Raw genomic sequence first — 13,520 nt, 5'->3', positions numbered from 1 at the left:
AGAATAAAGTCAATGTTTTTGAATTCTTCATCACAGAAAAAGTTGACCTAGAGATGGGCCCTGTGGGTACATGCAACCTGATGTTTATAGCAGCATTACCATCAATAGCCAAACTATGGAAAGAGCCCAAATGTCCATTGACTGAAGAATAGATAAAGATGTAGTACATATATACAATGGAATATTTCTCGTTCACCAAAAAGAATGGAATCTTGCCATTTGCAATGATGTGCATGGAGCTAGAGTGTATTATGCTAAGTGAAATAAGTCTGTTAGAGAAAGGCAAATACCATATTATTTCACTCATATGTGGAATTTAAGACAAAAAACAGATGAACTTAGGGGGAAAAGAGAGAGAGAGAGAAACAAACCATAGGAGATTCTTAATGATAGAGAACAAACTGAAGGTTGATGGAGGGAGGTGGGTGGGGAGATGGGCTGGATGAGTGATGGTTATTAAGGAGGGCACTTGTTATGATGAGCACTGGGTATTGTATGTAAGTGATGAGCCACTGAATTCTACTCCTGAAATCAATATTGCACTGTATGTTAACTACCTAGAATTTAAACAAATTTTTTAAAAAAATGAGACGGGTCTTGAATAAATAGTAAAATCTGGACATTCATAGAAAAGGAGCAAAATGCTGATTTTATTAAGCAATGTCAGACAGCATGTGGAAAAAGTACAAAATGGGAAAGACTACCGAGGTGAGTTTGCTGGTATTAAAAGCATAGTGAAGATTAGAGGGAAAGTGGAACAAGCAAAATGGCGCTAGCAAAATGTGCTCCAGCTCCGTGCTTTTCTAGTACAGAGTGCTCATGCACCATCTCATTAAAATTTGGATTGTGATTTAGCAGGCTTGGTGTGGGCCTGAGATACTGCATTTCCAGCAAGCTCCTAGGTGACATCAGTGCTACTGGTTTGCAGGTTCACTTTGAGTAGCAAGGGTCTAGAATGCATAAAAAGATTTCAAATTTGATATGATGGACAACAAAGTTTGGAAGACCAGAGAGGGGAAAATGCAGGCAGATTATGAAACTAAAGAAAACAACAACAACCATAATCACCACTTATCGAATTTTTACATAAATCATCTCCAATTCATTTACTAGTCAGTTAACAGAAGCAACCACAAAGGAGTCAAGAATATCAATGTAAAAAACAGAGTTGAAGAGAGAGAGACAAGGACTTTATTAAGGCAAGATAAGTCAGAGAGGACCAAGAAAGTAATGAAGATGCAACACACAGTGGCATACTCTGGGGTTTGCTTTGGAATACCATATTGATATTAAAGTGTGGATGGCACGAGGTTGCCTTGATGGTCTGGAGTGGCTTTCAAGCAATCAAACAGACCTCCACCTGAGTTTGCAATGTCTTCCTTTATATACATTTTTTTAAAAAACCAAAAACATGTTGGATTCATAAAGAAAAGTGCTGAGGTTATGTTCTTCTCTTTTGGTTGTTTGCCTGTCTTAGCCTCCCTTTCCTAGTGACTCGTTTGCTACTGGTTTGTAATTACCTGGTATAGCAGTCTGAGTTCACATAGGGACCAGAGACTAAAGAATATCGTGGGATGTACATTTGTTACCTGCAGACTGAGCACTGGAATTTCAGGCTCTTGCTTTAAAAGGCAGAATACTTTGGAGTTTGTAGATAGTATAAGAAATGTGTAGAAATTTGAAGAGTAAAAATGAGGAAAAACGTCTCCTAGGTCTGGTTTTGATGAGTAACTTAGCAGCTCCTTAGAAGGTTAAGAGGGTGGAGCTGGCCACCCTATTCTTTATGAAGTCAAGGGAAATGCCAGTAGTAGAGCCATCTCAGGACAGATGGATGACCTCGCTGTCAATGCTATTCAGAGGTCAGTATCCTTGGGGAAGAGGACCTAAGGCCAGATGCCTGTAGAATATGCTCTCTGCCTCTGCTTAGCTTTCTATTGCCAAAGTATGAATTTTCAATATGTGTTTATACAGCTGCTCAAATCAAGCTTCTAGAAAATAGACACTCTAGGTAGGAAAACTCGCCTTTCAAAATTAGGAAAATATTCAGAAGTTAGCCACAGCATGTATGTTCTGCTCATCTTTAAACATTGTCCATGTCAGATGCCTAAAACTTTCAGATAAAGAGGTATGCAGGACAATGAGAAATGTATTTATCTTTTTATTTGTGTTTAAACAATTAGAAATAATTTTTACACATTTTTATCACAAAGTTATATTATGACCTTAGAAACTATAAAATACCAGTAAGTAGAAGAGGAAGTTACCACCCATAGTACCACAACTTAGTTGACAGTTTGGTGTGTGTTTTTTCCAATCTCTCTTCTGTGCATATTTTATTTGTTGTTTGACATAGTCCATATTAATTGGAATTCTGCTTTTGAAAGTTAACATTATACCAATTCTTCACGTAACAGAAGAAGCCTTCTAGGGGCTTTTCTGATGTTGAAATTATCAAGCAGTTCATCCTTGAAAGGTTAAGAGGATTAAAATAAATGGATAGTTCTATTAAGTAGAATGCACATCTAGAAAACAGCTTTTTCTTTATTGTTAAGAGTGTGTAAATGTAGTTTAAAAACTTTATAGCATTAATCTCTACTACTATAAGACCTTTAAAAAGGGGTTGTAGTGTGAGGAGGTAAGATTTTTTTTTTCTTACTGAATATCAGAATTCGTTTAGGAACCCATCTACAAAATTCCAGTTAATAAAGTTAAGTCCAGGGTTTAGTGCAAATAAAAGGACCTGGGGTGATTTCTTTTTCCTCACTGACTGCCACCATGACCTTAAATTTTCTTTTTTGATTTGAACTATGCCTTATTAAAGTGAACTTTACATAAAATAAAATGCACTCACTTTATACATACAGCTTGATGAATTTTGACAAATTTCTACACTCACATAACCACTACCACAATCAAGATTTAGAACAGTACCATCCCTCCAAAAAGATCTCTTGTGCTGCTTTCCAGCCCTTCTCTTCCCACCCCAGCCCTAGGCACCCCCCCAGTCTATTTGCTAATCTGTAGATTAGATTTGCCTGTTTCAGAATTTTATATCAATGGAATCGTATAGTAAATGTTCCATTGCATTTCTTTTGCTCAGTAAAATATTTTCGAGATCCATTTGTGTTGCTGTATGTATCAATGTATTCTATTTCTAAGTAGTGTTCCCTTGTTTATGGGTGTTTCACAGTTTGTTTATCCATTCACGGGTTTGGGGACATTTAGATTGTTTCCAGAAACATTCATGTATAGCTTTTTGTAAGAATGCAAGCTTCCGTTTCTCTTGGATTTCTCTTAGGAACAGAACTGCTGTGTCTTATGATAAGTATGTTTAGCTTTGTAGGAAACTGCCAAACTATTTTCCAAAGCAGCTGTATTATTTTGCATTTCCAGCAACAATGTATCAGAGTTCCAGTTGTTCTGATTTTTCATCACCACTCAATGCTGTCAGACACCTTAAGGGAGTGAAGTGACATCTCAATGTAGTTTTAACTTGCATTTCCCTAATGACTGGTGATGTTGAGCACCTTCTCATCTTTTGTTTGACCATTTATATATTTTCATTGGGAAAGTGTCTTTTCAAATATTTTGCTCATTTTTTAAAAAATAGGCTGTTTGGTCGCCAGAGTTTCTTAAAAATAGCTTTACTGAGGTGTAATTAGCCTAAATAACTGCCCATATTTAAGGGTATAAATTGGCAAGTTTTGAAATATGTATACAAATGAAACAATCACTACCGTCAAAATAGTGAGAATACCCATCACTCTATTACTTCATACTTTCTTGCTTCAACTCCATGACCCCACCTCTGCCCCTTAACCACTGGCATCCCCAACCAACCACGGATATGCTTTCTAAATTTCAAGAACTCTTCCTTTTGTTATTTTCGTGGTTGCTTTTGTTTATAATATGTATCTTTAATCACAGCCTACCTTCAAGTGGTATCCTACTACACAGAGTAGATGAGCTTTTTGATAGTGTACTTCTATTTCTTCTCTCCCTTGACATTATGCTATAGCCACAAGTTTTACCTGTATGATGGGTTATAAACTCCACAATATAACGCTATGATTTTTGTTTAAAAACCAATTATATTGGGGCGCCTGGGTGGCGCAGTCGGTTAAGCGTCTGACTTCAGCCAGGTCACGATCTCTCCGTCCGGGAGTTCGAGCCCCGCATCGGGCTCTGGGCTGATGGCTCAGAGCCTGGAGCCTGTTTCCGATTCTGTGTCTCCCTCTCTCTCTGCCCCTCCCCCGTTCATGCTCTGTCTCTCTCTGTCCCAAAAATAAATAAACGTTGAAAAAAAAACAATTATATTTTATTTATACCCCTTTGAATTTTTAGTGGGTTTTAAATATTCATCTTTAATTAGTAACTGTCTACCTTCAAATATTCTATTACTTCCTGTGTAGTAAAAGAAACTTACAACTGTATACTCCAAATGCTTCTCGCTCCTATCTTCTGTTCTAATTTTTCATCTCTCATATTTTTGATTTGATGCGTTTTATCATTTTTGGAAAATTCTTGGCCATTGTATGTTCAAATATGTCGTCTAATTTTTTCTTTCTTCTCTAGGATTCAATAATACAAACTTTAGACTGGTCATTCTTGGATACTCTTTCTGTTCTGTTTTGATTTCACTCCTTTTTGTTTGTGTGCTTTGATTTATGAAATTTCTATTGTCCTATTTTATTTTTTTTAATGTTTATTTATTTTGAGAGGGCGAGCGTGTGCATGGGTGGGGGAGGGGCAGAGAGTGAGGGAGAGGGAGAATCCCAAACAGATTCCACACTGCGAGGCCAGAGCCCAATGCGAGGCCTCATCTCACAAAACGTGAGATTATTGATATAAATAACTGCACACCTTTATGGGTATAATTGGTAAATTTTGAAATACGTATACAAATGAAACTATCACTGCAAAATAGCAAACATATCCATCCCTCTATCACTTCATGATTTTTTGCCTGAACTCCATGCCCTGAACTAAAATCCAGAGTTAGATGCTTAAATGACTGAGCCACACAGGCACCCCTCTATTATCCTCTTTTCAAGTTTACTGATTCTTTCCTTAGTTGTGTTGAGTCTACTTATGATCCTGTCAAAGGTATTCATCTTGTTACCATGCTTTTTATTTCTAGTATTTCATTATATTTTTCCATCTATTAGCTAAAATTCTCCTAATACGTTTTGTCCATCTTTTAAACTAGACCTACTGACATATTAAGAGCACTTATTTTTAATTCCCTTTCTGATAGTTTTGATATCTGGTTCATCTTGGGTCTGGTTATGATTATTCCTTAGTCTCTTAACAGGAGATTTTTTTTTCTTATAAATGTTCGCATTTATGTACAACAGTAAAGATTGAAGTAAACAGAAGTTATGTCCAGAAATGGGCAAGGTTTTTCTACTAGGTCATAAATGTTGGAGTGTGTATCCAAGTAGTCAGGAGTAAGCTGTTTTGTATTTGTGTGTTGTTGCTATGATCACCTTCTGTGCACAACCCATTGCAAATCTTTCTAGAATTACCTTATGTAATTGCTGGAGAGTTTTCATAACATCTCGTCTCCATCTTCTGCTCTTGTCCTTCTTTGTGCCTAAGAGGCAGTTTTGTCTCCGTTTTCTTGGCTTTCTTACAATGGAAAACTGTGAGTGCTTCCAACTCAGTGTTTCTTGGTCTAGAGGTCAGAGCAAAGGTGATTCTGTGCATCCTAGCCCAGCTTTAGTTTTAGGCATGCCATCTGTGTTTGGATCTCAGTGGGGAGCTTTCTCAGTGACCCTGCTTCTTCTCCATGTGGCAGCCAAATTTTGCCATGGTGGGTGTTATGTGTGAGAAAATCCAGCTTCTCCCCAGCAATCGGGGATCACTCGTGGTCTGGGTTTTCTCTCCCTTCTCCAGGAATATAGGAATTTTTCTATGCATCTGTGCCCTAAAAGCAAGAGGTGTTTTTTTTTTTTCTTTTTTTCTTTTTTTTTTTTTTAAAGCAGTCTCCATTCCCAGTGCATGGCCCAACATGAATCTTGAACTCACAACACTGAGATCAAGACCTGAGCTGAGATCAAGAGTCAGACAGATGCTTAACCAAATGAGCCACCCAGGTTCCCCTGGAAGCACCAGGCTTTCTGCCCTTTGCCCATTGGACTAAGAGTTTTATTCCACAGGGGAGAAGGCTCTGGTGGGGCTTTGGGATTTTTCCATAGCAGTGCCTATACTACTGAGGAAGGATTTCTCTGGTCTCTTGTCCTGCCCAGTCTTTTTCCTTGGTGAGCTGTGAATGTTGGTAGAAAAGAACCTGCAAGAGGAACCCCCTTGAGTCAGCAGTTCTTAGGGATTTTATGTGCTCTTGCTACTTTACAGTGAGCCCTTAAAATTTGTTAAAAATTTTAGATGAAATCTTACTTACATGGTGCTCAGCATCTCTTCCCCACATATTCTCTTAGAACTGAGCCAGAGATCACTTCCTTTCTCTTTGGAGGGACTTGTCTCTTCTTATATTTCAGGTTACTTGGTTGCTTTGTGATGTTAGTTCTCTGCTGGATACAAGAAAAGTGATTATTTTTTGGCTTATATGGCTTTGTTATTATTGCTGGGTGTGAACGACACTTTCAAAACCCTCTTAATACACTCCCATAGATCTATGAGTTTAAAATATTTTGTGTTTGGGATACACTTGATATATTTTTCCTTTTCCTTTAGAAATAAAATATTTGATATGCATAGATAGTCCCCTGGTTTTATCCTCTGAGCTCCTCTGAAGCTTCTTTTTGAAAAAAAAAAAAAAAAGGCTATGACATTCTAAAATATTTACTGTATGCATGATTTGGAAATGAGGAGACTTTTACTAGCCTGTATTCAACTAGCTATGGCAAGCTGGAAACATCTGGGAAATTAATAGAAGAGTAATTTATAGGCACAGAAACAATAGACTTTTGAGCCTACTAGTATTTTTTGCCTGCAAAAGTCTGAGCATTGAAATCCTGCTTTAAAATATAATACAAATTGTGTCTTTGTGAATGCAGTGGCAATGTTATACACAAACACACACACACACACAAATATATATATATATACACACACACACACACATACATATATATATATATATATATATATATATATACATATACATATATATATTTCTTAAGCTACCCTTGCAAACAAAGATGTTTACCAATGACTTTAGTGCAGTAAATCCTATGTAAATAGTTCAAGAAATAAAATTACTATGATGAATGACTTACACTTAAGAAGTAGACATGGTAGATATGCTATATATTAACTTTTTAGTAAGTGGGATTGCTCTGAACAGTTTAAATTTGTTAGTCCTCTGATGGTGATGTGCTTGGAAAATGATTTTCTCTAATATTAGCAATTTATTCTGTTAAATTGTATAAGAAGTATTTTTATTATTTTTAACTACAGTAGGCCAACAGGATATTGTATAAATTATTTAATAAGATTATCTGGCAGATCTTTAGCATAATATGACCAATGTACATTTATCCTCCCTTTGCAGAAAAATAATGGGTTGATTAGTTTTGACAGTTTGACTTCTCATGTGAAGTTTTGAAGATGAAGCATTACATACATTATTTTAATCCTTTTCTAGAAGTTTATCATTGATGTAGAATAATACAAGATGATGCAAATCACAGGGGAAATAAGATATGAGTTAATATAAATACATGTGTGATAGAAATATTAACTTCCAGGAATTGAAAGGGTATTCTTATTGGCATGAGAACACTTCATTTTTCCATTTTGTGGCTTTTAAACCATGAGGAACTCATAGTAAGGGAATTACCAATTTAAAAATTGGTTTGTAAAAAATAAAAAATAAAAATTGGTTTGTAGATTTTATTAATCTTGCTCTTTTTGAGGCTGCCATTAATTATTGTTAAATATTTGAATAAATTGTATTTATCATAAATTAGACTCAAGGCCTAATTATGCATTCCCATGAAGGATGCAATTAAAAATGTGAAAGGAAACAAAAACAACAGCTTAATAAAATCAGCAGAACTAATTTGCATTTCTGAGTGGATAAATAGACATTAGAAAAGGGAAAATTTTCTTTGTGATCAGATCAAAGTGAAAAAAATCAAAATTCCCTTTACAAGTGCAAAAAAGTATAATTTTTACTTAGGGCATTTCTGCAGAATTCAGAGTCTATATATCAGACATGTGTCTATAGCCACAATTCTTATCTGGGAGTGGGACTGTGATATGATTCAATGGGCAAAATATTTATAGAATAACAAAAATGAAGTTGTCTCCTGTGTATCAAATGTCAGCAGTATCCCCTAATCATTGTGATAACCAAAAACAAGCAAACAAACAAAAAAACCATTCCACAAATTTGCAACGTACCCCTTGGAAGCAATACTGCTCATTGAGATCCATAGGCTTACTGTCACGAGGCCAAAGAACTGGCAATGGCCAATATCTTCACATTTTTGAACTTGAAAAATAGATATACTAGTAGTGACTGACTTAGCAGAACTTGGAAAGCTGACCTGAAGCTGGCAGGCAGGAAAACTGATAAATCATTACATAAACAATAAATATAAAGACACAAGAATTTGTAACCATATGTCAATGTAGGGCTGAAAGCAAGACGATACACACATCTGTTTTAAGACTGGAGGCGCTGACTGAAAAACATAAGTGAGTATCTCCACCTGAACACGACATCTCATTTCTAACTCTTGATTCCATTTGGTTTCCAAAATCCTAGCAGCCGGTACTGTACCCTCTGGTCAATGACTTATAGGATTCTTCTCAGGGACTCTCAATAGCCTACAAAGAGCTAAAGCTAATGGGGTTTACCTGGTAAAGCAAATCAGTCAGATGATGATTCAGTAAAACTCTGCTTCAGTCTTACAAGCAAACCCTGTTCTGAAGCTCAGATCTTCAAATCAATTTATACAGCCCCATGCTTAGAGATGAGTGTGAAATCAAGCACCACGAGACATTTGAGGAAAGTCTTCCATGCCAAAGCTGGAGACTCAAATAAACAAACTAAAAAAAGCAACCTGGGGGGGGGGGGTGGGGAAGAGAACTAAACTGGGGTAAGAAGACTCTAAAGAATGATCACTCGTATCCTTTACAAAATAAAATACTGCATTCCTCAAGTACATAACAGGTTGCTATAGAAAGGAAGACCAGAGACAAAAAGAGTTAATGAAAAGTAATAAAGTAAGAAGATAAGTTAAAAAGTTAGAAGAGTTTTTTAGGAAGAGGGAAGATGGCGGCATAGGAGGATGCTGGCTCACCGCTTCCTGCTGACCACTTAGATTCCACCCACATCTGCCTAAATAACCCAGAAAACCATCACAAGACTAGCAGAATGGACTCTCTGGAGGCAAGCATAGACAAGAGGCCCACGGAAGAGGGTAGGAAGGGTGGAGAGGTGGTGCGAGCTACACGGACTGGCGGGAGGGAGCCAGGGTGGTGGAGGGGCAGCCCGCCCAGCAAGGCAGAGCCCCCGAGTCTGGCTTGCAAAAGCGGAGGGGCTGGTTGGAGTGAGTTCTGACAGCCAGCAGGACTTAACATCTGGAATATTATAAGTCAACAGCTCTGCTCAGAGAGCGGGAGGGCTAGAGGACAATGGAAGGGAGAGGTGTTGAGCCCTGGAGGACAGAGCTCAGCTCGGTGGGGAACAAAGGCACTGGGAAGCACCATCTCCCTCTCCCATCCCCCAGCCAAAATCCCAAAGGGAACCATTTCCCCTCACGGAACTTGCTTGCACCAAAGCTGTGCTTCTGTGGATCCATCCCTCTGACGGTGTGCCCCCTCCTGGTGCCAGTGCCACAGGGCCCCACCCAAAGCAGACCACCAAAGGCAAAGCAAACTGAGTCTGCCCCTCCCGCCCCTGTGCACCTTGCAGATCCACCCCAGCTAATATGGCAGATCTCATCGAAGCGGCACCACAAGCCTGGCAGTGTGCAAGTAGCCCAGACAGGGGCCACATCACCCCACAGTGAGTCCTGCCCCTGGGAGAGGGGAAGATAAGGCACACACCAGTCTGACTGTGGCCCCAGCGGTGGGCTGGGGGCAGACATCAGGTCTGACTGCGGCCCTGCCCACCAACGCAAGTTACTCCAGACAGCACAAAGAAAGAGCCCTGCAGTTCTGCGCCACTCCAGGGACTATCCAAAATGACGAAATGGAAGAATTCTCCTCAAAAGAAACTCCAAGAAGTAGCGACAGCTAATAAATTGATCAAAAACGATTTAAGCAATATAACAGAAAATGAATTTAAAATAATAGTCATAAAATTAATCGCTGGGCCTGAAAAAAGTATACAGAACAGAGAATCTATTGCTACAGAGATCAAGGGACTAAGAAACAGAGAAGGAGCTAAAAAATGCTGTAAATGAGCTGCAAAATAAAATGGAGGCGACCAAAGCTCAGATTGATGAGGCAGAGGAGAGAATAGGTGAATTAGAAGATAAAATTATGGAAAAAGAGGAAGCTGAGAAAAAGAGAGATAAAAAAATCCAGGAGTATGAGGGGAGAATTAGAGAACTAAGTGACATAATTAAATGTAATAATATATGCATAATTGGGATTCCAGAGGAGGAAGAGAGAGAGAAAGGTGCTGAAGGTGTACTTGAAGAAATCATAGCTGAGAACTTCCCTGATCTGGGGAAGGAAAAAGGCATTGAAATCCAAGAGGCACAGAGAACTTCTTTCAGACATAACTTGAATCGATCTGCACGACATATCATAGTGAAGCAAAATACAAGGATAAAGAGAAAATTTGAAAGCAGCTAGGGATAAACATGATATAACATATAAAGGGAGACCGATAAGACTAGTGACAGATCTCTCTACTGAAACTTGGCAGGCCAGAAAGGAATGGCAGGAAATCTTCAATGTGATGAACAGAAAAAATATGCAGCCGAGATCCTTTATCCAGCAAGCCTGTCATTTAGAATAGAAGGAGAGATAAAGGTCTTCCCAAACAAATGAAAACTGAAGGAATTCATCACCACTAAACCAGCCCTACAAGAGACCCTAAGGGGGATCCTGTGAGACAAAGTACCAGAGACATCACTACAAGCATGAAACCTACAGACATCACAATGACTCTAAACCCATATCTTTCTATAATAACACTGAATGTAAATGAACTAAATGCCCCAACAAAAAGACATAGGGTATCAGAATGGATAAAAAACCAAGACCCATCTATTTGCTGTCTACAAGAGACTCATTTTAGACCTGAGGACACCTTCAGATTGAAAGTGAGGGGATGGAGAGCTATCTATCATGCTACTGGAAGTCAAAAGAAAGCTGGAGTAGCCATACCTGTATCAGACAAACTAGACTTTAAATTAAAGGCTGTAACAAGAGATGAAGAAGAGCATTATATAATAATTACAGGGTCTATCCATCAGGAAGAGCTAACAATTATAAATGTCTATGCGCCGAATACCGGAGCCCCCAAATATATAAAACAATCACAAACATAAGCAACTTTATTGATAAGAATGTGGTAATTTCAGGGGACTTCAATACTCCACTTACAACATTGGATAGATCATCTAGACACAGGATCAATAAAGAAACAAGGGCCCTGAATGATACATTGGATCAGATAGACTTGACAGATATATTTAGAACTCTGCATCCCAAAGCAACAGAATATACTTTATTCTCGAGTGCACATGGAACCTTCTCTAAGATAGATCACCTACTGGGTCACAAAACAGCCCTTCCTAAGTATGCAAGAATTGAGATCATACCATGCACACTTTCGGACCACAATGCTATGAAGCTTGAAATCAACCACAGGAAAAAGTCTGGAAAGCCTCCAAAAGCATGGAGGTTAAAGAACACCCTACTAAAGAATGAATGGGTCAACCAGGCAATTAGAGAAGAAATTTAAAAATATATGGAAACAAACGAAAATGAAAATACAACAATCCAAGTGCTTTGGGATGCAGCGAAGGCAGTCCTGGTAGGAAAATACATTGCAATCCAGGCCTATCTCAAGAAACAAGAAAAATCCCAAATACAAAATCTAACAGCACCTAAAGGAAACAGAAGCAGAACAGCAAAGACACCCCAAACCCAGCAGAAAAAGAGAAATAATAAAGATCAGAGCAGAAATAAACAACATAGAATCTAAAAATCTGTAGAACACATCAATGAAACCAAGAGCTGGTTTTTTGAAAAAATAAACAAAATTGATAAACCTGTAGCCAGGCTTCTCAAAAAGGAAAGGGAGATGACCCAAATAGATAAAATCATGAATGAAAATGGAATTATTACAACCAATCCCTCAGAAATACAAGCAATTATCAGGGAATACTATGAAAAATTATATGCCAACAAACTGGACAACCTGGAAGAAATGGACAAATTCCTAAACACCCACACACTTCACAAATTCAAACAGGAAGAAATAGAAAGCTTGAAAAGACCCATAACCAGCAAAGAAATTGAATCACTTATCAAAAATCTCCCAACAAATAAGAGTTTCATCCAGGACCAGATGGCTTCCCAGGGGTATTCTACCAGACATTTAAAGCAAAGATAACACCTATCCTTCTCAAGCTATTCCAAAAAATAGAAAGGGAAGGAAAACTTCCAGACTCATTCTATGAAGGCAGCATTACTTTGATTCCCAAACCAGACAGAGACCCAGTAAAAAAAAAAAAAAACTACAGGCCAATATCCCTGATGAATATGGATGCAAAAATTTTCAAGAATATACTAGCAAATCGAATTCAACAGCATATAAAAAGAATTATTCACCATGATCAAGTGGGATTCATTCCTGGGCTGCAGGGCTGGCTCAACATTTGCAAATCAATCAATATGATACATCACATTAATAAAAGAAAAGATAAGAACCATATGATCCTGTCAATCGATGCAGAAAAAGCATTTGACAAAATTCAGCATCATTTCTTAATAAAAACCCTTGAGGAAGTCAGGATAGAAGGAACATACTTAAACATCATAAAAGCCATTTATGAAAAGCCCACAGCTAATATCATCCTCAATGGGGAAAAACTGAGAGCTTTCTCCCTGAGATCAGGAACACGACAGGGATGTCCACTCTCACCGCTGTTGTTTCACATAGTGTTGCAAGAGCTAGCATCAGCAATCAGACAACAAAAGGAAATCAAAGGCGTCAAAATTGGCAAAGATGAAGTGAAGCTTTCACTTTTTGCAGATGACATGATATTATACATGGAAAATCCGATAGACTCCACCAAAAGTCTGCTAGAACTGATACATGAATTCAGCAAAGTTGCAGGATACAAAATCAATGTGCATCAATCAGTTGCATTCTTATACACTAATAATGAAGCCACAGAAAGACAAATAAAGAAACTGATGCCATTCACAATTGCGCCAAGAGGCATAAAATGCCTAGGAATAAACCTAACCAAAGATGTAAAAGATCTGTATACTGAAAGCTATAGAAAGCTTATGAAGGAAATTGAAAAAGATAATAAAGAAACGGAAAAACATTCCATGCTCATGGATTGGAAGAATAA

At 38.0% G+C, this 13,520-nt stretch overlaps 1 long non-coding RNA gene across 1 annotated transcript in view; it reads right to left on the bottom strand.

Moving 5' to 3' along the window:
- Nucleotides 1-2,248: 2,248 nt before the first annotated feature.
- LOC125167496 (uncharacterized) overlaps nt 2,249-13,520 on the bottom strand; it is a 421,392-nt gene continuing 410,120 nt past the window's right edge. Inside the window, exons 11-13 of the long non-coding RNA XR_007152801.1 lie at nt 6,404-6,530; nt 5,529-5,677; nt 2,249-2,465 (exon numbers count right to left, since the gene is read on the bottom strand). This is a non-coding gene — a long non-coding RNA (uncharacterized LOC125167496). The remainder of the gene's footprint in view (nt 2,466-5,528; nt 5,678-6,403; nt 6,531-13,520) is intronic.

Source organism: Prionailurus viverrinus, chromosome B3 (assembly GCF_022837055.1).
Source record: "Prionailurus viverrinus isolate Anna chromosome B3, UM_Priviv_1.0, whole genome shotgun sequence".
Lineage (NCBI taxonomy): Eukaryota > Metazoa > Chordata > Mammalia > Carnivora > Felidae > Prionailurus > Prionailurus viverrinus.
This window is presented reverse-complemented; position numbering and strand designations above follow the sequence as displayed.